The sequence below is a fragment of the Nothoprocta perdicaria genome, unplaced genomic scaffold (assembly GCF_003342845.1).
Source record: "Nothoprocta perdicaria isolate Ctin4 unplaced genomic scaffold, notPer1 scaffold_2, whole genome shotgun sequence".
Classification (NCBI taxonomy): Eukaryota; Metazoa; Chordata; class Aves; order Tinamiformes; family Tinamidae; genus Nothoprocta; species Nothoprocta perdicaria.
This window is the reverse complement of record NW_020455204.1, coordinates 12,527,899-12,554,787: the sequence shown is the minus strand read 5'-3', so window position 1 is coordinate 12,554,787 and position 26,889 is coordinate 12,527,899. Positions and strand designations below refer to the sequence as shown.

The window sequence follows — 26,889 nt, the reverse complement described above, 5'->3', positions numbered from 1 at the left end:
TTGTGTTCAGAAAGCTAAACCCCTGAGAACCAAATGATAAGTAGGAATCTTCTCTATAGGAATTTATGTGGACTTTTGGTACTGTCCGGTAGAATGATTTATGTTTATATAGCTGAAAAGACAAATAACATGAAGCATAGAGAGAGAAAGAGAGTATTTGTTAGAAGACAAAGATTTAAATCTAGATAATGTACTTGTAGTTATAATAATAATAATAGTAAAAATAAAGGAAAATAATCATTACCTACTGTACAATCTTACAAGGTTTCACAAGCAGTATCAAGTTTACACCAGCCACGTAAAAGAAGAATAATCTATTTTACTTAAACATTTACTCATCTGTTTACAGAATTTCCAGAATTCCGATCTATTCCTTTCCACAGCAAACACTTGGTATTTTAAGTGCTTGTAATTGTTTTAACACTGAATTATAGTACCATTAATCTGACATAGAATTGGGTTCATGAGTTATTTCAATGCTTTATTATTTAGAATTTAAAACTAAATGTAAATCTTCTGCATACTAGGATTAATATGTGATACATAATGTGTATAACAGTGAGATGATTTATTTTTGAATTAGGTTGGCAAGTACTATTATGGTGATAAAAATAAGAACATGAAAAGGTTTACGTACTTTAACAATTAAATATATGCTTAATTTCTTTTATTTAGCTTTAAAATCAGATTTATTTCCTCACGGAATGTACATCTACTAAAACTGAAGTTAGACTTGTAGACATAATAAACTAAACATAGCCTAACTCCTCCATAAAAATAGGAGGACTTTGCTTTCTCAGTAAAATGATTCCACAAGGAAATGCCAATATACTTTCTTTTCACAGTTTGACAGTGCTTTTTTTATTGTTATTATTTTTCTTCAACTTTATATGGTTTCAGGCATGGGGCATGGCAAGGATATGACCATCCACATCACTCTTACGCATTGCTGCAAAACAGGCATAGATGAGGTTCTATAGAAAATTATTTTCTTCTCAAGCTTCTTCAAGAATTCCTGCCACCCCGTGGAATAAACCATGCTCTGTGAATGAAACCCTCTTTCATCCTTCCCAATGTACTAAATCTCTCCTCCCACTCTTCAATGGGTAAGTTCAAATTTCTGGAGGTAGTGACTGAATGACAACACTCAAATTAAAAATGTGCAGTTTTCATGGAGCAGAACTGGTTGATTAGCTCCAGAAAGCTGAGACGAACTTCTCAAAGGCAAGAGCAGTCTCTATGCCAGCCTATGAAACTGAAAGTTAAAGGAATTCACTGTCTAGGTCTCTCTTCTCGTCAGGAACTTCCAATGGTTGAAGATTTGGACTTCCTGCCCATGAATCTTAAGAAACGCTGACTAACCTAAAAGGATACTGACGCCTCTGCTGGAGCTAGAGACTTTTTAAGATGTGTATTTCTGAGGAAAGGTTGTCAAAATTGGCCATCATTTATACCAAGCACCCACATTACAATTTAGCATATTTTACAATCCAAGTATCTATATAGAGGTTTACCAGTGATACGGTTCTCTCTCTTTTTAAGTGAAGACTATCTTTTACAATATAAGTACTATGCTACCTAGTACTATACACTGGCCTCATTCTAACTGCAGGTGGTCAAAAACATAGACCCTATCAGAATATTATCCTTGGCAAAGCAGTGAAGTCATCCTTGATATCCGTCACTGTGCTAGTTCTGTATTAAAGCATAACAGTAGTTTCTTTCAATAAGCTAGTAATATACCCCCAAAACAATATAAAAAACAGCAGAAAAAAAATTCCTCTAGCTGAAACTCTCAGAAAAGATACTCCAGATCAAGATACTACCCTACACAAAAGTGGATGATAAGGAGGTCTATGTGTTGGCTCATAGTATGACATAAGCCTATTTCAGCCTAACTAGGCCTAACACAAGGTTTTAGTAATGCAATAGCTGGTTCCATCAGTATCTGATCCTGCATTAAGGCCCACTGCTCAAGTCACACGTGAGAGTTGTTAGGATACTAGAAATATACTGCAATGAGGTACCAATCACTGGGAGGAAGGAACTCCATTGTTGATTTTTGCTCAGAGACCTTTAGAATCCCTTACATAAAAACAACCTAACTTGTACTAACAAATGGGAAGCGCTCATACTATATTAGAAAGTATTATCATCTTATTTCAAATCACCACCTTAAATAATTTATAATATTCAGCAAATGCTGTCTTTAGAGTTTTATGGCTTCAACTAAACTAAGTATGTATGTTTTTCAGAAAAAAAAAAGAAAAAAAACTCTTGGTTTCTCTGTATTTGGCTATATTAATGCATTGTCGCTTACTTTTCTTGCTTTTCTACTACTTCTCTTGCTAAAAGAGAACTGAGCTAGAAACACATTGATTCTTCACATGTCAGCAAAGGGGAATGCAGAACCAAACAGCTTTGCCAGCAATCTTAGTGCTGCAAGTTTTTCTTGTGAAAAGTTCCACAGCTTCCAGTCATAACAAAAAACAGGCGAATTTTCTTTTATTTGTGCTTTATATACTACTTCCAGTCTGCATCCAGAAATATCAAATGAAGTGCTGAGTAACACAGCTTTCTTGGACTGAAGCATTTGCAAGTAATGGAAAGGTTTTCTTCCTAATCAAATTTTACCATCAAAAATTTTCGAGAATATTACCACATTAAAATTGTAAACTAATCTAACTGTAAGAAATCACTTTAAATTATCCTATGTGGTTTTTACTTATTAGAAGTTTAACATAATTATTTAAGTAAATCACCATAATTGGAAAAATTAGATGTATGATTAACTCTTAGTTTGATTTTTCTAACGGGAAAGACTTCTTACTACTTTATCTACATTATATTGGAAAAGATTATGTTGATTTCTTAAAATTACTTACCTAGTTTTTTTTTTTTTTAAGTACTTATCGAATTTATTTTATTTTTCTACTTACTCTATTGTTATTATTATTATTGGTGAGCTCTACAGCATTTTTTTCTTTCTCCTGTATTTTCAATGATCATAAATTCCAAGATTTTTATGTGGTAAAATACACAACAAAAAGCACATTAAGACAGAAAGGTGATTACTATTATATAGAGACAACAGTATTGCTCAAACAAAATTGCTTCTCTTCTCTGTTCTTTTCTTTTTGTGCATAGACACTGCATTACTTTAACCAGTTCCTTATCATTTCTTTATTGTTTGTTTGGAATTTTTGTCTTTAGGTAAGTCTTTAGATAAAATATTTGTCTTTAGATAAGCAGGGAGTTCTATTAGAACTAGACTAATCATGTGCAGGAAAAACATTTAAATGCTGTGATCCCAACTAGTGGCTCAGGCATGAATGAGAGTCAAAATTAATCTAGTACAGATAGTTACTCTTTTTTCTACTGAGATAAATCGGAATGGCAATATAGATCAAAATACTGTATGGCACCACATAATGATGAAGGAGTACAGAAAAGAACTGAGAGCTCTAGTAAACAAAACAACAAGAAAATATTTCCTTCTCTTTATTTCCAAATCAGTACTTTAATTAGGAATATTATAACTGTTAAGTATATAGTGTATTAACCTTTTTAGGCTAAGTACTATTAAGTGATAAAGCTTACAACTTCAGCTTTTGCAAACAGACACACCAGGGTGTGCAGCTATAGTATTTGTACATCCAATAGCAATAATCATATGACCATTATGCTCACAAAACCTGCATGAATTTCATGGAGTTTTCTGCTGTTTAAAATGTATAATATGCAGGACAGAATACATAAACAACAGGAAAAGTCTCAACTCCTGAAGAATCCTTTACTTCACTGTTTTCCAAAGGGGAAAGGTGGAAAAGGAAAGCACTTCCACAAGTCATGCTTACCAGAGCTGCTTTGAATCATTACCTATGGCACAAAATCCATGATAAATTTTGGACTTGCCTTTGTACTTCAAAAAAAAGCAAGTTTATTATTGTAAAGGCCCATTAAATGAATAAAGCGTTTCCTCATTATTTTGATGTGCTTAATATCAGGGATATATATATATATATATATATATATATAATGGCAACTAATTGCACCCCATTTCTATATTTGTTTTGTTAGTGGTAGCCACTCATGCAGATGTACGTATAAATTTACATATGACTTTTTAAATACTAAAGTAGTATATTTTTGTTGAAAGACTGAGATGCTCTAGGTTCCATTTACTTCAATTTAAGAATTTTGCTGTTTCTGTAAAACCTCTATTTCTTCCTTTTCCCACAACACAGCTCTGTTTTCCCTTTCCCCTCTCCAGGACCAGATTGGCCTGTGTCAATATAACAGAGGTGTGTTTTGCATGCCAAGTAACCTTGCAGCTGAATAGGTCAAACTGCCACCGTCACAACACCTGCCACTTTTCATAGATTTTCACAGTACAAAAGGTCACAGCTACTTTTCAGGTGAATTGAACCTGTAGGGCTCAGTAAGAATTTCTAGTTCAACCTTTCCTTGGGAGGGAAGAGGGAAAGAGTAATTTTGATCTGTGTTGGTCTATTAAAAAAAAAGAAAGAAACCCTTAGAGGTGATTATTTATACTGTACTAATTACTCCATTTAAAGTCTATTTTATACTTCTATCTAATAATATTAAGCAGGGATTTACACTTTCATCGCAAAAAAAATCTCTGAACTTGATTTGCTTCAGGCATTCTTTTATATATATATAGTTTGACTGTCCTTTTTGAACTATGAATAATTTGCAAATGTGGCAATTTAAATATATTCAAAAATAGGGACCTTGATATCTCTTTCTAGGGTAAGTTCTATGTTTTTTAGTTTCTCCATCTACCTGTTACATACAAATTGAAAGATATGTATTGCTGAGAAACATGATATTTAAGAAAGTGATGATCAAAACAAATTATCCCTAAACTACAATCTAAATATTGTGATTGCTCTCAGAGGTTATAAGTTGTGTAAAAATAATCTTCCTCCTCTCACTCTAACCTGCTAATTTGTCTTATCTGTTCAGATAGTGCTGTATCTTAGATGGTAAAGCCTCATGGAAGAACTATGATTTTTAATAATTTTCCTAAATAATATATAATCATTTCTCTCTATGATCTCTAAATTGTTATATGATTACTTGCTTTATGCATGAAAAACTACCAACAAACTGTTTTGTTTCTCTTTTCTGCCACTCCCTTGTGCCTTAATATGAAGTCAGAGATGAGGTCTATCATATTCTGAACTAGATAAGAGATGGAAGAAGACCTGCAGGCAAATAGATCTCACATATTCTAGAAATTATAATACTACTCATTCAATGCTCACCTGTTTTAGCAGTAAAAGCCTTGAAACCTAGTTGTGACACTTAGTATAAACATGATTCAAAACTGCCTCAATACAAATGGACAAAGTTAAGTAATATATAATGATCCAGAATCCTGAAATAGAATGACTATGCATACATACAATTTACACACAACCAGCACACAAGTTAGCGGGTTTAAGCCCTAAAATGATGACACATTGTTGATGAGAGTAATATACTTTTACATTCACTATGAGATATTTGTCAAAAAGTATATCTTTTTTATTACATCAACTGTGGCAACAATCAAAACTAAAATAAGAATTCTGGGTGATTTAACACAATTCATCTGTAAAATGCTAATCCTTGGAGATACTTAGGGGATGGTTTGACAATAAAATGAGCATGAAAACTGAAAATAAGTCTTATCTCCCTGGAGGTCTCTGCATGGACAAGATAAATTCAATGTTTGAAAAATGTTGAGAAAAACAGAGCCTCATGGAGGAAGCATATCACATTAGCCTTAAGAAGATATTTAACTTTACGTGGTTAAATTTAGGAGATAAGCCATTGGGTGCTCTGCTCAAGTCATGCTGTCAAGGCTCACCTACTGTTCTATTTTTGCCATAATGAAGAGACCTCAAAAGGCGCAGATCTTAAAAATTTTGCTGTGAAAGAGCATCCAAAATGGATGTCACTTGTAAATTTAGAACTCCCCTAAGGATTGCTAAAGCATATTCATCATTTTCACTAGTGTGCTAGTGAAACTTTAAAACTCTTGGTGGATCTTTTGTAACCAAGCTTTTATATGTGAGGAGTAATTTCACTGTCTCCACAGTCCCTCCCAAACCAATGACAGGAAGAACCGATTAGATACACTTCTACAGCAATGTTCTTGTAGTTACAGAAGCCATTGAGAGCTGCAAATGTCTAGCTTCCTAAAATGCAGGGTTACAATAAATGAAACAATATAAAGATTGGAAAGTATTTCAGGATGTGAAGAAATGAAGAACTTTCCTGTTAAAAAAAAAANAAAGAAAAAAAGAAATGGTAAAGAAGAAAAGGTTTTCAGTTTTAAAAATGGAAGAATAATATCTAATTGCAGTCAGAAAACTGTGGTGCTTTTTAGATGATTTTGAAGGACTTGCCAGAAAAATTGCTGTAATTTCACATATGAAGCTCAGTCAATGGTCTAAAAAAAGTGTAAATTTTCTAAGAACAGAGAGCAACAAGAAATTCTCAATGTTCTTTTCCTCACTAACTGCAACCATCGATGCATATCTATTAAAAAAGACTTCTGTACTTTCTGTTTCCCTTAATGGACAAGTAGAGATTTTAAACTTGGAAAATACATAAGCTAAGCTTTCAGAAAAGACAAAAGAATGACTTAAAAATAAGGATTTTTTTAATATGAAATTTTAGACATATTAATTTCTGCATTTGTTTTCTAGTATCAAAATGATCTTTTTTAAAACCTTTTCTGTTATTCCTTGTGATTCTTTAAAATGTTATCTGAGCATCTGCAAATTTAAAATAGCAAATAGTCCATGATTTCTCAGAGAGCTATGGTAAATATGACAGTATAGAAGATTCACAGCTTTTTAGGTATCTAAGTTGTCCATAAATTCTCAGAGTTTTAGAAGCACCAAAAGAACCTTTGTTCTCAGAGCTAGACTAAGTCTGGGCTCTGACACATGTACAGGCACCCACACATGCATACCACATACATACACACTCTGACCTTCATTTCAAAATCTTTGAACTCAAATATCATGAAAAGGAACTGTTATTTTAACACAGTAAAAAGCATTAACATGCATGTCCAAACTTTCTTTCCATTACAATTTTTTTTGGTAGTCTCATTTCTTTTGTAGGCCCATATCTAATGGGCCTACATAACCTACAGTAAAGATAATCTAATACCTTTACTGTATAAATAGGAGTAATATAACAGCCAGTGACTTACTGCCATCCATTTTCTTTGCTTTGCTTTTTTCTAAATGTTTATTGTTTTGTTTTCGTGAATGCTGACTTTTTTAACCCTGTTAGTCTCACTTTCATATAGCTAAGATGTTGTAACAAATATTTCTTCTACAGCATTATTAGTTAATGTATGTCTCATTTGCTTTCAGATGTTTTCCTGTAAAATGGCAGATTTTTTTACTTTAATAATTTACAAGTTTTCACTTTCTTCTAATACTGCTTACAAGGAGCCTAAAACTAACTCTGAGACTTGTAATTTTACTTGCATTTTGAAATACTCATTATTTTGCAAGCATTTTCCACATGTTAAAAAGTGTGAAACAGTGAAAAATGTAATTTATTATAGAAAGTCTTATTGATGGTTAAGTGATATTTTAATTAATAACTTATTATTAGAGATAATCTGAGATACATGGTAACACACTTCATTAAAGTTAAATAATTGAGTCAATAGTGAGGACAATATTCAGAGATACTGCTTGGACATAAAGTCATACGTTGACAGGTTTCTAAAGGAATAGATCATTGTGGGGTTTTCAGATTCTCTTTCAATTTTGAACACTTACGATTAAATGAATATTTTTATTTGATGTTTTTCTATCAGAAAGCGCCAACTTAGCAAAATTGTTAAATTGTGCACAAAGGTGTTAATTTTCTTGAATCTTCTGACAGAAACCAGGCATATTTCCCAGGATGACGTTTCTTTCCAAAAGTCTATCCTCCCTGGCAATCTAAAATTACCGTCTATCTGCCAAAAAACTGCGTATCTCACTACCTAGGAGGCCTATCTTTAGCCAGGATACTCCATGGTGAGTCGAGTTCTTGTCAGAATATTCAGGTAGCTAAATCTTTCAACTGAGTTAGCAGAGAGCTTATTATTTTTGATGTTCTGGCAGCATCTGCTTGAGTAAAACTTCTTAGGGCATAGATTCAATTCAGCTTTTCAATGGTGAAACTAGGCTTTTAGATCTCCATGAGGCCACAGAATGTCATTTTATTTGCTATAAAAATAAGTAAAAAAATCTGTTGTTTAAATATATTTTTAAATTTGTTAAGGTGTTAAGGTGTTTCTTAAGGTGAAGAAATGTATTTCTAAACATTCAGCCACAAAATTTCTGGGGTTACTCTTAAAACAAACTACATATAATAAATACAAAACAAAATGAATTGTCACAGTGAAACCCATCTGCATACTTGCCTTTTCATTTCCAACATATTGTCAGCCTATTTCAAAATACTTCCTGTCCATGTCAGCAGGCTCAGAAAACAGATTTCAGATGGTCAGATAGAAACTGATACAAACACAGAAGTTCATCAGCATCACTTATCTATCAGCAACTCTGTGTTGTGGTTTTCATCTTTTCTTATGACATAATTAGAGCTGCTTAAAAATCAATTTTTTACATATTTTTCTGTACAAAGTACTATTTTGCAAAAATTATAATTTTTCATAATTAGACATGTTTGTCAAAGGAAAATATAGGAAAAAAGTGGATTAAGTGGTTTAGATTTGAATAATACTTTCAATGAGTATTCTTAATATAAATACCTATGAAATGTCAGTGCTAGACCCAGAAAAATATTTTTCTAGAAATTATTTTTAGAATTTTGACAGTTTTTAAATTATTTCCCTCTGTTCAGAACAGATTTTAAGGTTTATTTCACTTTAAGTAGAGAAAATCTCCCAAAAAGTCCTTTTTTTTTTTTTTTTTTTTTCAGTCTAGCAAACTTGGTATTACTTCAAAACGGACAGAGAATAAAGTTACAGAAACAATCAGCTCTTCAGGATACAAAATTTTCAATCTCTTCGGAGAACTTTATTTTTCATGCTTAGAGGATTTCTAACAAAGAGATTTTTTTGTAATTTCTAGTTCTGTATAACTTTATGCCTTTTACGATATTCAGTCTAACAATAACACATCCAGAATCATAAATTAGACACCTTCCTCATATCAGTATCTTCCTATGAGGTTTTAAAAATAAAGTCATGCGAGATTTCAATTCATGTAATATTTTCTACTTCCCTTTAGATGCATAAAGGCATTCCTTCCATGTGCAGCTTCAGTCTGATAACTATTACTGCTATTCAGCTGAATTTCTCTTCACATACAGTTCAGCTTGGCTTGGACACTTGGACACTATAGGACCCTTGGACACAGCTGATAACGGAGGAAGAGAAACCAAGGTCAGTTAAGCTCTTTGTAAGTCCTTCCTAAGACACAAATGTGTGCTATGTAGCTCCTCTTCTTCTGTGGCCATTTTTTCGTATGGACCTATTGGTTCGTTCGTAAGTAGTCAGGTTCATTCATAAGCACCCAGGATATTTCAGCATAGGCCTGTGCTACCAATCTAGCTTCTGCATTCTGATAGGGCTCAAGGTCTTGTGGCCTGAGCAGACAGAGACAGGCACAGAGGTACCCAGGAGTTCAAGAATTCAGTAAAACATAGGTTACTGAAAAGAAGCTCAGCCTGATGTGTTTATGCACAAGTTTCCCTTTAATTTTTTTTTTTATTTTTTGATTTAATCTGTAATTACAACATTCAACAAAGATCTTGTTTTGACATCTATTTGCAATCTGTTCATATTTTGAAGCACACATGCTGTATTAGTCAGGAAGGAGAGAGAAGTATTTTCACGAGCCTTTTTTTTTTTTTTTTTTTTTTGCCTAGAAAAGAGTGTGAAATTTCTTTTGTACAGGATTAATTAAAATAATCTTTGTTTTAATGTTTCATAGAAAAATACACTTCACCATGTTTAAAATTAAAAACTGTCAGTGAATACACAACCTTGTAATTTATCTCTGACATTAAAAGACTTTATCTGGATGCAATATTTGACAAATGATATAAGCACTCTACTTCTTAAGTCTTTGTGGGATTTTTTCCAATTATTTTGATATCAACACTCCAAACAAAATATATGAGTCTATTTTAAGAGTGACAAAGGCCCGCCAGTGAAAAAAATGTTGACATAATACTGAATATTCTAGCAGACTTAGAGAAAAAAAAAAACAGAAAATAAACTAATGCTCTCAAAAAAAAAAAAAAAAAAAGGGCACAAAGGTCTATCATGTTAGCTTTAAAGCAAAACAAAACTTTTGAAGTCTGGAAGAGTCTTTCAGAGCTAGAAGCAGACTGAAAATTCTTCCGACATAAGAAAGGCCATGAAGACTTTGAAGCCTAAGCCTATCTGAGTTTATATGATTTGTAAGGACTGATATTATAAATCTCTTCTAGTGTAAACTTGTTGCCACAGTTGAAATTGATTCATGTTGGTACTCCTAGTACTTTTGCTCTGAATCAAATTTTGGGAACGAAAATAAAAGTCTGAATTTGCTTTTCTGGCCAAGAGTATAAATTTTAGAAAAAAAAAAAATGGGTGGATTTGCCAGATCGTCTCACAAATAAGTTTCCAAAGTTCTACCTTTGAAACGGGTCAGCATTTAAAGGTGCATAGTTCTGTGATGAATCAAAACTAGTATTTATGATAGTATGATTTTGCATCTTCCCTGCTTTCCTGTTATTAAGCTGTACTAAAAACACACAAAAAATACAGTTGTGAGGTTATTAGCCTGCAATTAAGTAGAGAAGGAAAAGCTGGGGGGGGGGGGGAAGCATAGCTTTTGTACTGCGGTAATAAAATGAACAGCAGCAAACTGCATCTCACAGAACCACAGAATGGTCGAGGTGGAAGGGACCTCTAGAGATCATCTAGTCCAACCCCCCTGCTCAAGCAGGCACACCCAGAACACACATGGCACAGGGTGGCAACCAGGCGGGTTTTGAAGACCTCCAGAGAAGGAGACTCCACAAGCCCCCTGGGCAGCCTGTTTCAGGGCTCTCACACCCTCACAGGGAAGTTGTTCTTCCTCACCAGGAGATGGAACTTTCTGTGTTTCAGTTTGTACCCATTGCCCCTTGTCCTGTCACTGGCCACCACCAAGGAGAGTTTGGTCCCATTCTCTTTACATTCTCCCCTCAGGTGTTTATACATATTAATCTCCATTGAGTTCAAGTTACATGTGAGGCATCTGGAGTTGGCTTTCAGTAGTTGGGGGGAGAATTGGGAGGAGAAGGAGAGAGAAGTGATGTAGACCGTTCCTCTAAATGAACAGCCTGATATATTGTTTGGTTGTTGCTTTTCTTCTCAAATCTTTGAAGACCTTTTTTTTTTTTTAAGGATTGACCTTTTCTGTTTTAATTATTTATTAGGATTTAATTGCTCTTTATGTATTTTACACGCTCTAAGATCTATTCAATGCCCCTAGCAGTATCCTCCCTGAAGTAAAAAGAGAAGCACAATAAAAAAGGCATGATTGAAAAACCCAAGAAAAAATCTTAAAATGTCAGGATATTCTATATTTGTACATTGTGAGTATTCAAAAGTATGTGTTTCAAGTAAAGAATAACGTATTTTTATGTATATTGTAAATAAACACCCCCATTCCTTCATTTATCCTTTTAGTTGATATAATCCTATAAATTACAGCCGCAATTATGGCAGGCAAGTAATCACTAATTTTAACCGAAGAAATAAATATTTCACAGAGAAGATAACTACAGGTTAACCTTTTGAGCACAATGACAAAATACTGATACTATTGAAAAAAGAAAAAAGAAAACCAAAAAAACCAAAGTAAGATTAGTGCATTAAACATACTGTTATGATGGTAAACACCTCGCTATAGAAACTTCATTGTAAAATCCTCTTTTATATAAAGCAGGAAATTGCATTTCTGCACTAGAATTACACCAACACACATTTCTCTGAAGGTTTAAAAGAATTTTATTACCTGAAAAAATATTTTGAAATAGACTTATGTTTTTCTTTTTCTCCTTCTCTGTACGCCACCATTTAACAAGCCTCTAGAGGAGTACAAATCTCAGCACTACTATCTATTCTTTTCCTTTTTTTCTTTTTTTTTTTCCTGAAACTGCCCATCATATTAAAACAAAGCTGCACAAGGAGATTACTTAAAGATCAAAAAAAAAAAAAAAAGAAAAAAAAATAGTAATCTTTAAAATTATCCAGAAATGAACTGCAGGAAGTATTCTGATATTAACTAAGTATTAATTTTAGTGATTTACTCTGCACTTATATAAAATGTTGAATATAGTTTCAAATTATTTCACTGCTCAGTTTTTCAGAGGATGAGAGATAACTTACAGACTGTTGTCTATCAGCAGTAACAATGATATCACTTTGGCTTAGATTAAGTATGAAAAGACCACACAAAAAAAGATAATATAATTTGGACATGATATTTACAAAAGGTATTATGTAAAAATCATCTTTCTTAACTCCAAACAGAAGATTCTACTACACAAAAGCTGTAGATGTATATATGACAACAGAATCCCTGTTAAAATAAAAGCTTTAACATTAACTAACATCAACTATAACATTATCTAACCTTTGAAATCCAATTAATTTTAAATGAATAAGTAGATATATGTTTAAGGGATGGGCCTAATCAAAAGCTTGAGTATTTCCAATGAATTACTATTAACATTCTTGCTGTTCCTAAAACCACACTGAAGCCTAGTAGGCATAAAAGGGGTGAGATAGCTCGAAGTAAGAAGATAATTATTATACAACACTCTAAATTTGAATTTATTGAAAATGTTTCATAAAAGAAAGCTAAAAAGCTATCAAGTTTTCCATATAACACCACACAAGTTGTTTATATATTACACTATCCACTCACTTCCTTCAATATCTGACCACTTATTTTATCCCTCTAAATATTAATTAAATGTGTAAAACAACTTATTTTTAAGGAATATCAGAAAAGGTAATAACCTGATAATTAAAGGATAATTAAAGGATAATTAAAGAATGGAAGAATGCTCTGTAAGAACAATACATCTCTTTTTGATTCTATTATTAGAACATGTCAGGATTTAAGATTTAACAAAAACAAAAGGAAAAGAAAAAAGGAAAAGAGAATAAGTGTTATGTAAGAACAAACAACAATGAAAAATTGACTGAGTTCTCTTCAAATCTCTTATTATTAAATTTAACCAAATAAATGTATGCATGAGTAAAAAGAGAAGCTAAATAGGTTACAATAAAGATTGCTAACATTTTTTTCTTGTGTGAAAGTTTATCTAAATTAAAAGAGTAGTTGATCAGGAAAACCTGCTGAAAAGTTACAGGTGCTACAAAAATACTGAAAAATTACAAAGTGCTAAAATACATTAGATGTAGGAAAACATTACAGACATAAAGGAAGAGAAAACACACAAATTTTAAACGTTCAGATTTTACTTTCTCTTTGATTCAATTTTTGCATGTCCCTCAAAGTATTGTCAAAGGAGAGGATCTTCAGATAGCTTGTCAAATTTACCTGAGTATAAGAGATACATTATGGTATTTCATGTTGTACCATCACAATGACTCTTCAAATCTTAACAGCAAAGTCACAGGGTTTTTTTGACTGCGTATGAGTATACCCTAATCGAAATTACATTAGTCACAATCTGTTTATAAAAATTATAAATTATTTTACTTGGAATAAAATCTGATGTTGGCCATATATTAGAAAAGCCTTGGGAAAGGCATCTGGAATAAGCATATGTATTAGGAGGAGGAAAAAAGACATAATTAAAGTACTTCTCTTAAAAGTGATGCTAATAGCTCACTAAAGACTTAGCTTTAGGTTTAGGTCTCTTAAAATCTCTTAAGATTCTTAAATCTCATCCTCCACATGACACCTTCTAGATGTCTTAGACTGACATAGCAATCATACATACATCAAGCTTAACGATTTGAAACATAATTTATACAATAGCTCAGTATTGAATAGTATTTACAGCCAACGTTTTTTTGTTCAGACCAATGTATCAGAATGGTGCCTTAAGATGATAGTGACGTGGGAAGGGAAGAAAAAGAAAAGAACAGAACTGGTCATTTACATTCATCAAAATGTATTTCCTCAAGAATGAAATTATTCAAATTCTGAAAGAGACTGTCTGTCATGAAATGGGCTTTAGAAGCCCAGAGATACCATTTAATGGAATAGGATTTTTCCCATTGACCACTAATTGCCCCTTGGCATAGATTAGTCAAAAGTAGAAAAATGCTTGATCTGTAACGATAGAGCTCTGCAGCTCTTTAAATTCAGAATTAGTCATTTGACTAATACTAGGTGTAACAATGCAGACAATTTATTCTGCTCTAAAACTGGTTGGAGAATTTCTTCTAAAAAGAAGTGAGACCTGTAGTAAGATTAAATCATAAACTGGGAAGTGTGCCTGCTTAAGAATATAAGAAATCTTGTATTTACTTTCAGGGACCTATAAAGAATAGATTTCTTTTTTTTGTTTGTTTGTTTGAATTTGCATAAAACCATCAGCATAAAATTTCCCCCAAAAGACAAAGACAGGTAGAATATCTTTCCTTTTTTTTTTTTTTAAAAAAAAAAGGGATACTTAGACATTTACATTTAGGAAGAACAAGAAAGAAGGGCAAAACAGAAGCACTAATTTACATATCTGTTATGATTAGTGTATTATGTCTTTAGCCCTGTCCATGCACAGAATTGGAAAGACAGAAAATGTAACTTGATAGAATTGACATTCTGTTGTGCTCCACTTACTGATTAAAGCACAAGTAAAGAAATCAGGAACCCCTGTTCTGTTCTTGACTTTGTCACTAATATAGCTGGGATCTTCAAGTGACTTGATTAACCTTTGTGCATTTTTCTGCTTATATGTATAATGGGGACAGGTATATTAACTTTCCATGATATACTGAGGAAGAATGCTAGAATAAGGAAAAGGATTATGAAAAGCGCACTAAATCTTAATGAAATCAGGTTCTTTCTAAATAAGGTGAATTAGGTCCAAAGAACCTCAAAAATCTAATCCTTTTGACAGATACCATGTGCAGTTCTGGGCTTCCCAGGACAGAGGGATGTGGAACTTTTAGAGAGGATCCAGTAGAGAGCAACAAAGATGATTAAGGGACTGAAGCATCTAACTTACGAGGAGAGACTGAGTTGGACCTGTTTAGAGAAAAGAAGGTTGAGAGGGGATCTTATCAACATGCACAAATACCTGAGGGGAGAATGCAGGGAGGAAGAGGCCAAACTCTTCTCAGTGGTGGCCAGTGATAGGATAAGGGGCAATGGTACAAATTGAAACACAGGCAGTTCCATCTCCAGGTGAGGAAGAATTTCTTTACCGTGAGGGTGCCAGAGACCTGGAACAGGCTGCCCAGGGAGGTTGTGGAGTCTCCTTCTCTGGAGATCTTCCAAACTTGCCTGGATGCCACCCTGCGCCCCGTGCTCTGGGTGTCCCTGCTGGAGCAGGAGGGTTCACTAGATGATCTCTAGAGGTCCCTTCCAACCTCAGCCATTCTGCGATTCTGTGTTAAACACTGTCTCTAGTTTTTGTGAGAGGCAATCGATACCTTTCTATTTAACCAGGATTATACTCATTAGCAAGGCCACATGGTCAAAAAAAAAAAAAAAAAAAATGAATACATTAGTCCTTGAATACTTCATGACTCTGCAGAGCCTCCAATGGTTTCCTTCATGTACTAGTAGATGAAAAATGGAAGGTGTTTTGGCTGCAGTTTTTAATATGACATCCAATAGGGGCTGATATATAATACAGGAGGAAGAATGCTGGTGCACGGGTTGTGGTGATAACCCTGTCCCCTCAGTGGATAGGAAGCTGATTTTCCTTGCTTAATCTGTTATGGAGCTCTTCACTATTACTTCATTTGGTGCTGCTCACTGATCATAATTCCTGGCCAGGATTCAATACCTGTATTGTAATTCAGAACACCCAACAATTGCTTTTAAGGAGTAAGAATTTAAATGTAAGGTGAAACGATACCTACCTGATACCTACCTCTAGCTGGCTAACATTCAACTTGACTAGAAGCTCAGAAGAGAGTTTGATTTCAGTTTTTATATTACTATTCTGCAAAGCAGTTTTAATTCCACCTGATTAATAAGACAGGTATAAAATTCGGAATTACCAAAATATAATAAAACATAAACATAACCTTCCTTTATCTCTATTTAGAACAGATTTACAAAAAAATCACCAATTTTATTTCTGTTTTTCAACTGCTACATATATTTTAAAAATAAACAACCTTTTTGCCATTGGATCAGATGCATTACCAGAACAAGCAAATATTAAAGCAATTTAATTACAGAATGTTCAATATTTGAAGTATCTAAACTATTAATGGGTGAAAGTAGATCTCTTTTTAGCCTTAAAAAAAAAGTGCTCTTAAGGAAATGTTGCAAAACAAGTGATTTGTTTTTAGATATTATAGTCTCAATTTCCTGAATTTCAGCAAGATAAACAGGCATTTCTAGTCATCTGACTTGATAATCTGCCTTAGAATAAGTTAAATGATACTCTAAACATACTTACTTATCACTTCATTCTATATAATAATAATAAAAGAAAACCTTGAACACTAGTTCAATTACTGACTTCTACATTCTAGCTATATGAAGTTATTCTGCTTAACGCATCTTGCATCCTGTAGGGTAAAGTGTGAAGAGCTGTAAGAGGAATACAAACTTGTATTTCTATACCTACACAGATGAGAAGGTTGTGTAAAATGTGGTATTAACATAAATTATGCCATTTCATTGTTCTCCTCAAGCTTGTGATGTACAGTTCACGAAGCTTTCTCATTAACAGAAGCTGTATTTGTAAACAAGCAAAACCAGTAATTTTCTGCATGCCACACTTTTATTTCACCTTTCACTTCACTTATTATAATTAGCTAATCACATTCAGGTATACATATCCTTTGCATCCAATTAAAAAAAAAAAAAGAACAAAGGAAAAAAGCCACTTTCATGAATTAAAACTATCACCTAACACTTCTGGCATTCAACAGACACACCACCACTTAATTGGAAAGTAGTAAATACCATTATGACAGTAAAATCATTGTTTCAAAATAGTACACACATGTACTATTGATGAAATAAAATCAACAGATAACTGCCTTTCACATCCCACTGGAGTGAGATGGCCTTGCAGAAGAAACAGTTTCGCCCTTCAGATTAGTTTCTTCCTGACTTTTTGTTTTTCAGCTACCTCCAACTCTTAAAAGATTTAAAAGGAATGAAGAGGGATGTTTTTGTTTAATTTCAATGACAAAATGTTTTAACTTACATAGAAGGGAAAATAAAGGTACAACTGAGATAGCTGCACATGTAAGTTGGCTGATTATAAATGCCAGGGGAACAAGGGATGCTCCTGTCCAGGGAAAAGGCCACAAGAGAAGGAAAACTTGAGTTTTCACAAATGCGCGTGGCAGGGGGCCTCCCAGTCCTGTGTGAGGCAATGGGAAGTGGAAGAGGTTGAAGTCACCATGAAGATGTTTCTTCCTGACATTCCTTGCCTTTATTTGTTTCCCTCCATAGTTCTTTGGTTTTACTCTTCCTCTGCCCCAGCATGCGTCCCCGCTCCCCCACAGGCTGGGATCCCTTGAGGGATATGAACAGCACTCACTTCCAGCACTGCTCATACCTCTTACAGCTTAATATGGCAAATTGGAGGGGTGGTTGGGGTGTTGCATTATGCTTGCTTTGCTTCTCCAGTCCTGTGGAGGCATGCATCGATATATATTTTGTCCATAGCTTATTTAATAATTCAACTCAAATCCATTATGTTATTTTCTTACTATGCTACTCAAATACATTCGGGGCTAAGGCATTGCAGTAGGCCATCAACTCAGTGTAATTTTCTTTTTATAGGCATATGTAGAGATGATCAGCATTTGCGTATCTTCAGTCATTTTAAATGAAAACAATTACTCAGACATTTGAGCTGCACCAAAGGTACATTAATTTGATATTGCTTTTCAGAGAAAAGGTTGAAGAGGACATGAGGTAAAAATAAAAGAACAAGTCTTCTAAGGGAGGGGTTTTCCTGACTATTTTCTGGAAAACAGTAATTTTAGATCTTCCTGAGCTCTAGGCTGTATTCAAGTTTTGATGTTTCATTCAGGATGGATGTAGTTTTCTCAAACATCAATAAAGACTTTCAAAGTAACTTTGAGCTTTAGGTTTCCACAATTTAATTAGCTATTCTTAGGCAAAAACAAAGAAAAACCTCCTTACATTTATTTTTAGAATATTATATGGTAATCCAATTACAAAAATACTACTTCCGGAATAAGAAAATAAGATGATCCAGAAAAACATTCAATTTAATTGAAGAAAGACTACAAATTTGAAGTATCTTTCATTCTGTTCCAGGAATACAGTTAAATAATTTTAACTGAAATCAATGCTACCACCTAAGAGAAGAAAGATTTCTAATAATCTGAGCTGAAAATTAGCAGGGAGAAGGGACTGGGGATGGTTTTGCAGCCACATTTAAACCTGAGTCTCTCTGCTCCTTTGGAGCAAACGATACCACAAGGGTAAACTGAACACTGGGCAAAGTATAAACACTTTTTATAATAAGCCACTAAAAAAACTTTTAGCTGAGTATCTCATTTGATCTTCAAAAGTTACTCTTAATGATGGTCTCAGCTTTTCATACATTGACTTAGCGATTTCATTCATGTTCTTGCAATTTGATTCAAGAAAACTGAATTTGATCCACAAGCACAATAATAAATTAAACATATAGTGAAGGGGAAGTTAGAGACTAGAGTCACTCAGACTTCATAGATCTTAGCATATTACGACCTGGTGAAAAACTTATTGTAACTTTGATGCATCTTTGGAGAACACAGTATTTAAGACTTGGCCCTCATTATTTAACTGATACGCACAATATAAAGAAGGCAGCTCAATTAAATGTCTTCAGGTTCATAAGGAAGAAGAAAAAATAATTACATTCTTACTTAAAAAAAAGCAAATGAAATCATTGTATGGGTACTTTCCATGATAGATTTAAAAAAAAAAAAAAAAAAAAAAAAAAAAAAACCTCTTCCTATGTAATTCAGTGGTAGTCACAAGCCTATATCAGATTTCATGCAAAATCATGTAGAAGAGCATCAAAAAGGATAACATGACCACCAAAGATACTGCAGAAGTAGCCTCTACAGTGTTTCCTGGAAGGGGAGGGGGAAGCTGTTTTTTTTCACCAAAGAAAGATGCTTGGAATTCCAAAAAGCCCAAACTTTGTCATGTGGGTTTATGTGCTTGTTCTGCTGCGAAGTTCTTCTATGTTGCTGACTAAATCACCTGGTCTCTCCCTGCCTTTATTTATCTATCAGATGGTGATAATAATGCTGATTTACTTCACAAGAATGTTGTGAAGATTAATTAGACTCCTCAGAAAGCAGGTACTTTTGAAGTGCAAAGTATCATCTGCATACAGGAGAGAAATACCTTCCCCCCCCCCCCCCCCCCCCAATACAGGCTGTTAATTATCTGCAAAACTGTGCTTGGCAAACATTTGATCTGAAACTTTGTAGATAAGGTTATGTGGGTTTTCTACATTTCCTTTTTTCTTTTTTTCTTCCCTCTCATATTGTAAAGCAAAGCAAATTATAATGCTAACCTTGTATTTTTGCATAACTTTAAATTAACTTTTAATTAGATATTGACCTGGTGGCTATGTTGTACCTTAATAACACTTGCCTGTAATCTGTTAAACATTTATAAATTTCATGTAGGTTATTCAACACAGATAAATTTACAGAGTTCTATGAGTGGGATAATAAAAGTTCAAATGTTTGTAGTGTGGTTAATTATTGAATTATGCTGAGTGTTTGGACAAGTTTTTTGCTAAATTCAAACGAAAATTACTATACTGGGCAGTATTGTTATCTATCTGAATACTTGGCTGTTTCCTTTAGCATCTGGAATATTTTAGGTACACCCTTAAAGGATTTTTTTATATATATACTTTTACAGTAGAACTGATTGAAGAAACCATTTGAGTGGAAGCAGGGTTCACCTTCACAACAGCAGCACTGCCGTGCTATTCCACCGACTACGCCAAATTTTACTGTCGTGCTATGGTGCCGTAAAATAATCCAGAGGGGCTTTTTGGTTTGGGGTTTTGTTTTGTTTTAAATTATTCACTAGTGTAAGATCTTTGGTATAAAACCATCCACCACCAATCTGGTGCAATTGTTATGGGGTGGGCTTAACAATTAGTAATTAGTAACTGGGGGCGGGGGAAAGGCAAAGAAAGATTAAGTAAAATGCTATAGCTCTTTACTTCACCTCAAAGTTATAGGGGGCTCTCAACTTTGCAAGGAGCTGTAATTGAGCGCTCTTACACCCTGAATGTACCCGGATACGTTCAACCAACTTTCAGCCTCCCCAGCCTCCCGAGGAGTCGCCTTTGCCCCGCGTCCCAGGTTAAGGGGAATTGAGGGATACTCACAGTCCGACTGGAGGAGTTAGTCGCTCCCGATCGCTGCTAGACTATATCCTTTATACTCTTTGAAAAGGAGTACGAGACTCTGCTACACGCATCCTCACAGGCTGGTTCTTCAAGTATGTTCAGGCGTGTTTGGCCCCTTATCACGTGCTTTGCAAGCGTATCAGTTCTTTAGTGAGCTGGGTCTTTCTCCGCAAATGTTAGCGAAAAGGACCGTCCTGCCTCCACATGACTCCCCCCTTCCCTTTGGTGTTGGGGAAAGCACCTAGAATCTTACTATGATTTTCTGCCAGGCTTTTCTGCACTTTGGCAGAGCTTGGCMAAGCTCGTGCCCTTCCGCAGTTTTCTAGTTAACTTTTTACTCTCCCATCAACTACATCTGCTGTGCTTAAGCAGGTAGAGAGCTGTTTTTTTTGTTTGTTTGTTTGGTTGGTTGGTTGGTTTGGTTTGGTTTGGTTTTCCCTCCTCCCCCTCCCCCCCCCTTTTTTTATGATAGTATGACTAGATAATGTAGCAGAAGTTTTGAAAATGGATTATTCATTTCTTGAATATCTATGGCTTCTAAAAAAATCAGGGCAGTCTAATCGGAAGACTCAGTCTTTGGTGGCAACAAGGTTTGCTTTTATCAGCTGAAAAGATGAACTAGTGCTACCCACTTCTATTCACAGCTGAGCATGTAGGCCAGCAAACCTAAACGTTGCAGCATGTGTGTAAGGAAACCTTGTGCGTCCCAACAGGTACGACAAAAATCTGTTGCATGTATGCCTGTGATCTATATGTTTTACCAATATTTATTGATATGTTTTACAGATAAAAGTCATATTGATTCTCCAAACCAGTATCTATGTTTGTACATGTAGGAAAATAGATTTTTTTGCAGAGGTATTCTAGCAGGACCTTAATCCATTCATTAGCTATACAGGATATTAAAGAAGTTCATTTCAACGAGTTAGAGGAATTATCTAATATTATGTAAGTGGATGAGATGTATGTCAATTATCAGGAAAACTATCAGAACTGCAATCTTAATGCATACCATTTTTATGTGCATGAAACAAAATATATATATATATATAAATACTCTTTTCCCGCTAAAGAACAAGCTTTAGAATTTTCTAACCTATTTTAATGCATTTTTGTAATTCTTTTCAAACTTGCATTTCTCATCAGAGGAATGTTTTCTAAATGATCCTTGAGACTTCTAAGTTGAATATTACACAATCTAGAAAATAAATGAGGATATTTTAAATCAATTTTATCTATCATACAACATTAGTAGATTTTTATATTATTTAAAAAAAATCCTTCCTCTTTTCTGATTTGTTATCTATGGCATTCTCATTCTGAAGTGCTTGGCTGTATAAGTTACTTTAAAAGAAAGCTCCAGAAAGTTATCTAACATTTTTTTCATTATTCCCTAACAGAATAAAAAACATACTTTTGTGTTTGTTCATAAATGAAGATAAATTTTGGACAATTTCAGAATGAGAAATGTCAGGTAACATTTTCAGAAAGTTGTGAGTGACCGAAGAGTTAGAATATACCAATTCCAGTTGACTAAGGCCAGCAAATAATAAGCAGAAATTATACAGTATGGATTCACTCTGACCTAGCCCTGGTATAATACATAGTGACAGAATTGCTGCCATTTGTGTGCCTGAGCATAACTGCAAGCTTACCCACACTTCGTTTGGTGGATTCATCTCAAGGTGTAGTGTTTTGAACTGTTTAGTTTCAGTCAGGTTCAAGATCTTTCCCGGCTTGAAGACAGAAGAGGTGACTACTCCATTATGGAGTATCTAGCTGGCAGTCGAAATTCCTCATACAATGCTGGGTGTCTAGTCCTTTAGAAGAAAACATGGCACGTGAGTTGTTAAAAGCTGTTGTGTCACTGAGTTAACACCTTCCAAAATAAGAGAAAGTATAATTTGCTTTGGGAAAAGTCCTTTAAGTGGTGATTAATATAATAATAGTAATAGTAATAACAACTTTTTTTCCCCAGACATAGTATAGATTTAGTTACACACAAGTCTCAAGTGCTGTATGAGAATTCTCAGTTTATCACTTGGAAATGTTACAAAAACTACAGCCTGATAAACCTTTTTGATTCTCAGTACCAAAACTCCTTTTAAGGCTTCTCAGAACTGATTTCCCAAAACACCTGGTTACAGCTACATGCTATGCAGGTACATACAGACAAATGGAGAAGTAAGAGGTGTAGGACTAAACATTGTCCCTCGCAGGTGACTGTACAGATTTTTGTCTGTTACCATTTTTATTAAGCATATTCTTTCCAGCCATTGCAAGTTGCAGTGAAACATGTTGAGCATTTAACAACCCCTTGCTAACACAAATTAGAGTCAGCAGTGGGAAAACAAGTATTTGGCTCATTGTTGGTTTTGTTTTATTTTTGTTCTCCCCATTTGCATTGATTTTAAGTATTTGGCTATATGCCAAATACTTGCCAATACTCCTTGCATCTACTCCCAAAGTATGGACTGAGGCAATGGTCAGTGGAGAGATCTTACCATCCATCATTACTTGATATAAATTCTGCCAAAGCTCAGACTTTGCTTGCAAGCTGGGAGCTAAGACTATATTCCTCTCCTACTTTTAACTTTGCCAAACCCCAGCAGCTGCTCCCATATCAAGTGTTGACAGTTGAAGTGTTTTCTATTGTGCTGTAGCTCTGCCGAGACCTGGCATCTGCTCACAAATAGAGGTGTTGACAGTTGGAGCTCTAGCACTTTCCCTTTGTGCTGCAGTTCTGGAAATCTGGTGCCTTCTTCGACACACAAATTTTGACAGCTTTAACTGTAGACTAACTCTAATATAGGGTAACACATGTAGGCATAGTTTGGGGGGAAAATGCTTCCACATAACATCAAATCCTGAGAGATAAGAGGCAAAGTAGGTACAGGGCTTAGAACTTTTTTTTTTTTTTTTTAATGCAGCACAAGACCGATAAAAGTACTGTGTCAATGGACTATCTGGAGAATTTTTCCTTTCTGTCAGACATTAGGAAGATATCAACCACTACTACAAAACCTGGTTATCACATTATAACCTTTTCTTTGTGACACAGGAAGTTGCACTGTGGATGTTTAGGTGCTTGAGCAAGATCAAACTCCTTCCTGTTAGGCTTATTGGCAACGTAATTAATGTGATCCCCTTGCTTTTTATGGAACCTTATCTTAAATCTTCTGCCATTTTCCATGTCTGAATGATGTTTCTTATCTGTTTTAAAAGTAGTTACACAAAAAGATCATTTTGCCAAGCAATCATAACTCACAAGACGTATTACTTATCGCTATTAGTAAGCACAGCAGGAAAAAAGTCAAGTGACAGTTGATCTCTTTTTTTATTTTTTGTTTAATTGTTGGACATCAATAAAGTAATTGTAGATGAGACAAGACCATGAATTGTTGTTCAATAATAACATGTATGTCTTCTGAGCTCTGAAGTAAAAGCAGAATTAAAATCCCTGTGTTGTATTTTAGGATAAATATAAAAAGATGAAGTAAATCAGTTCTCCCAAATGTTGTGTCTTGCTCAAATAGAAAAGGAGATTATTGTTCTTACAAACAAACTCTGCAGAGTTTTATTTCTAGGGGAATGTATATGTTTCATTATAAAATAAGAGATTCTTAGATACCTTCATAGTAAAATATTGAGTATAACAGCAAAAGACTGGGGAAGCTATTTTTTTTCTTAGATTTTTTCACATGAACTGGAATGACAAAATGAAATAGAAAATCAAATGTTTTCTGAGAAACTAAGCACAAACATTTAATGTAACTTTATGATTTCTCCAGGCTCTGATTTCAGCATTAAATAAGAAACATATTAGTAATATGACTTCGTTATTTAAACTCTCTGTCTTACGCTATATTCGTATCAAAAATGATTCAACTACATTGGCACATAAATATGAAATTAATAAAATAAAATAGATCAAAGTAGAAAAAAAAGTAGCAACCAATCCCTTTCAAAGAAAGTGTTGATAGATACAAATCTAAATCTAGACCATGTTGTATGGACGTATTTTGATTTAAAATCAGGACTGCTTTAATAGTATTTCTCCACTTGGAATGAAAACCTAACATGACATACATGAGAACAGATAATACTGGAGAATTAGTAGTAGTTATGGACATTAAATGTGGCGTGTTTCAAAGGGTTTATGATAGCTAGTTTATTAAAGGGATATTATGATGTGATAGACTGTTGGACTAGTCTCAATGTCTTAATATTTTATGATGCAGCATGGGAAAAATAAATGTCAACATTACACACTAGTATTTTGCTGCCATAAGTTATATTCGCTTCTTCCAATGTATTTAACTACAGAACTGTGTCTGTCTATAGTTATGCATTAGATATATATACAGATATGTCTATATTTATCTCCCGCGACAGTTTTTCCCCTATGGGTTTGTAAATACAAAAAGCTGATCTATAGGGACGGAGTGAGGGTTGAAGGGCTGTAAGGCTGCCTTCACTATGTCTTATGATCTTCCCATCTTGCACTGGGTAGCGTTGGGACAGGTGAGGATAGAACATTTGAGGAAATCTCTGCCTCTTCCACTGCTGTAATTTAAGTCTGTGTATCAGACAATTGGGTGTTAACTGCTATACGTGAAAGGATGGTTCAAGTGGTGTCTAGCCAGCCACTGAAGAGTTGTATGGTTGCCTGGAGACTAACTTGCAATGTTCGGAATCCATGTCTTTAAATAGGAAAGAATAAAAAAGAAAATCTTGTGCAGCTCAGTCTTAGGAAGATGCTAAGCAGCTAGACACTTGTCAGTTTTGAATTCTATTCTTAAGATTTGCAGCCTCTTGAATTTTTTTTTTTATTTTTTTTTTGGTGATCACAACATCTGTTACCTTGCTAAATGAGTTAAGAGAGTACTAGTGAGGCATTTTGCTGGCTTGAGCACATCTCACCCTTGTCCTCTGCATCTCCAGTATTCCACTACCACCAGAAATCTCTACCCCCCTCATTTCGCTGGATGTCATAGGATCATGAGATTAATTATATTGTAAGGGACCTCAGGAAGTCATCCTCTACAATCTCTTGCTCAAAGCACTATTACTTACAAAAACAACATGAGATTTAGTGTAGGCATTTTTATTCCAGTTGGTTATCATATCATGCAGCCAATCGCTCCTATTGCAGGTTTGAATATATATTTCAAACTGAAAGTCACACTCAAACGTATATGTCATGAACAACATAACATCACAAAAGATGCATTTTTGCTGATGGTCTCTAAAGCTGCAGACAAACCACAAGTGAAGCTTTCCAGGCTACTGTCTTGAATTAAGTGTCTAATTTCTATTGATTTCAGCTTAGCCAAGTGACCTTTTAGAGCAGAAGACATTTGGATTATTTATGTAAATAACAAATGTCTGCTCAATGTGTACTAACCCAATTGGTTAAATAAGATTGGCTATACTCTCAAGCCCCACAACTGGCAAAACTAAGCACAGAACAAGTTAGGAACATTAAAGAAAAATACTATGTTCCTGTATCAGGCATTTGTCTTTATTTATATTCCCTCAATTCTGACTTTTTTAAGGCTCTGCTCTTGGTTACTTTGTTTTGGACTGATAGAGAATTCTGCCTTCCTTCCTTCCGTCCTTCCGTCCTTCCGTCCGTCCTTCCTTCCATATGGCTACTTTCAGTTTGCTGTGAGATAGAAGAATGCTGTGGTAGCTTTTTAATATGAATATTAATATATTGGCTCAAATGCTGATCAGCTGCAGCTAACTCTTCGTTCCTTTGCCTTCATTCTGCCTGGGTGAAATACTCTGCTGCAATCAATTCCTTTCCAAGTCTAAGAGCATTAAACAGCTTTGTGGACAATTATCACTGTGGGCAAAGAGAGATCTGAAGATATCTGAAACTTTCCGAAGCTACCAGGTTGACTGACATTGTCATCTCAGTTGAACTGATGCAAATGTTTAGAGTCACTGCAGGGACATTTCAGAAAGTAAGGAAAAAAAAAAAACAGTAGCTTCCCAGTTAAGGATATATTTGAGACTGTACTAATATGCGAGAAGCTTTGCTTTGTTTCCAGGGCATAGAAGAACCTGTCACAAAATACCTCAAAAATAGAGTCTCCATCATTAAAATGGAGAGTACATTAAGACTAATGTACTTTAATAGTGATTGAAGATGTAAGAGTTTGCAGGATATGTGAAAGGCTATATTTTTCAAACTTATTAATCATATGTTTAAATGTCCTGCACACTGACATTTTTGTTACTGATCCAAGATACTCAATACCTGCACTA

The 26,889-nt window shown here is 34.4% G+C and overlaps 1 long non-coding RNA gene across 1 annotated transcript in view; it reads right to left on the bottom strand.

Annotated features, from left to right (window-relative positions):
- LOC112946023 overlaps positions 1–20,698 on the bottom strand; it is a 48,376-nt gene extending 27,678 nt beyond the window's left edge. The window contains exons 1-2 of the long non-coding RNA XR_003249120.1: positions 20,593–20,698; positions 16,106–16,211 (exon numbers count right to left, since the gene is read on the bottom strand). This is a non-coding gene — a long non-coding RNA (uncharacterized LOC112946023). The remainder of the gene's footprint in view (positions 1–16,105; positions 16,212–20,592) is intronic.
- Positions 20,699–26,889: the final 6,191 nt, after the last annotated feature.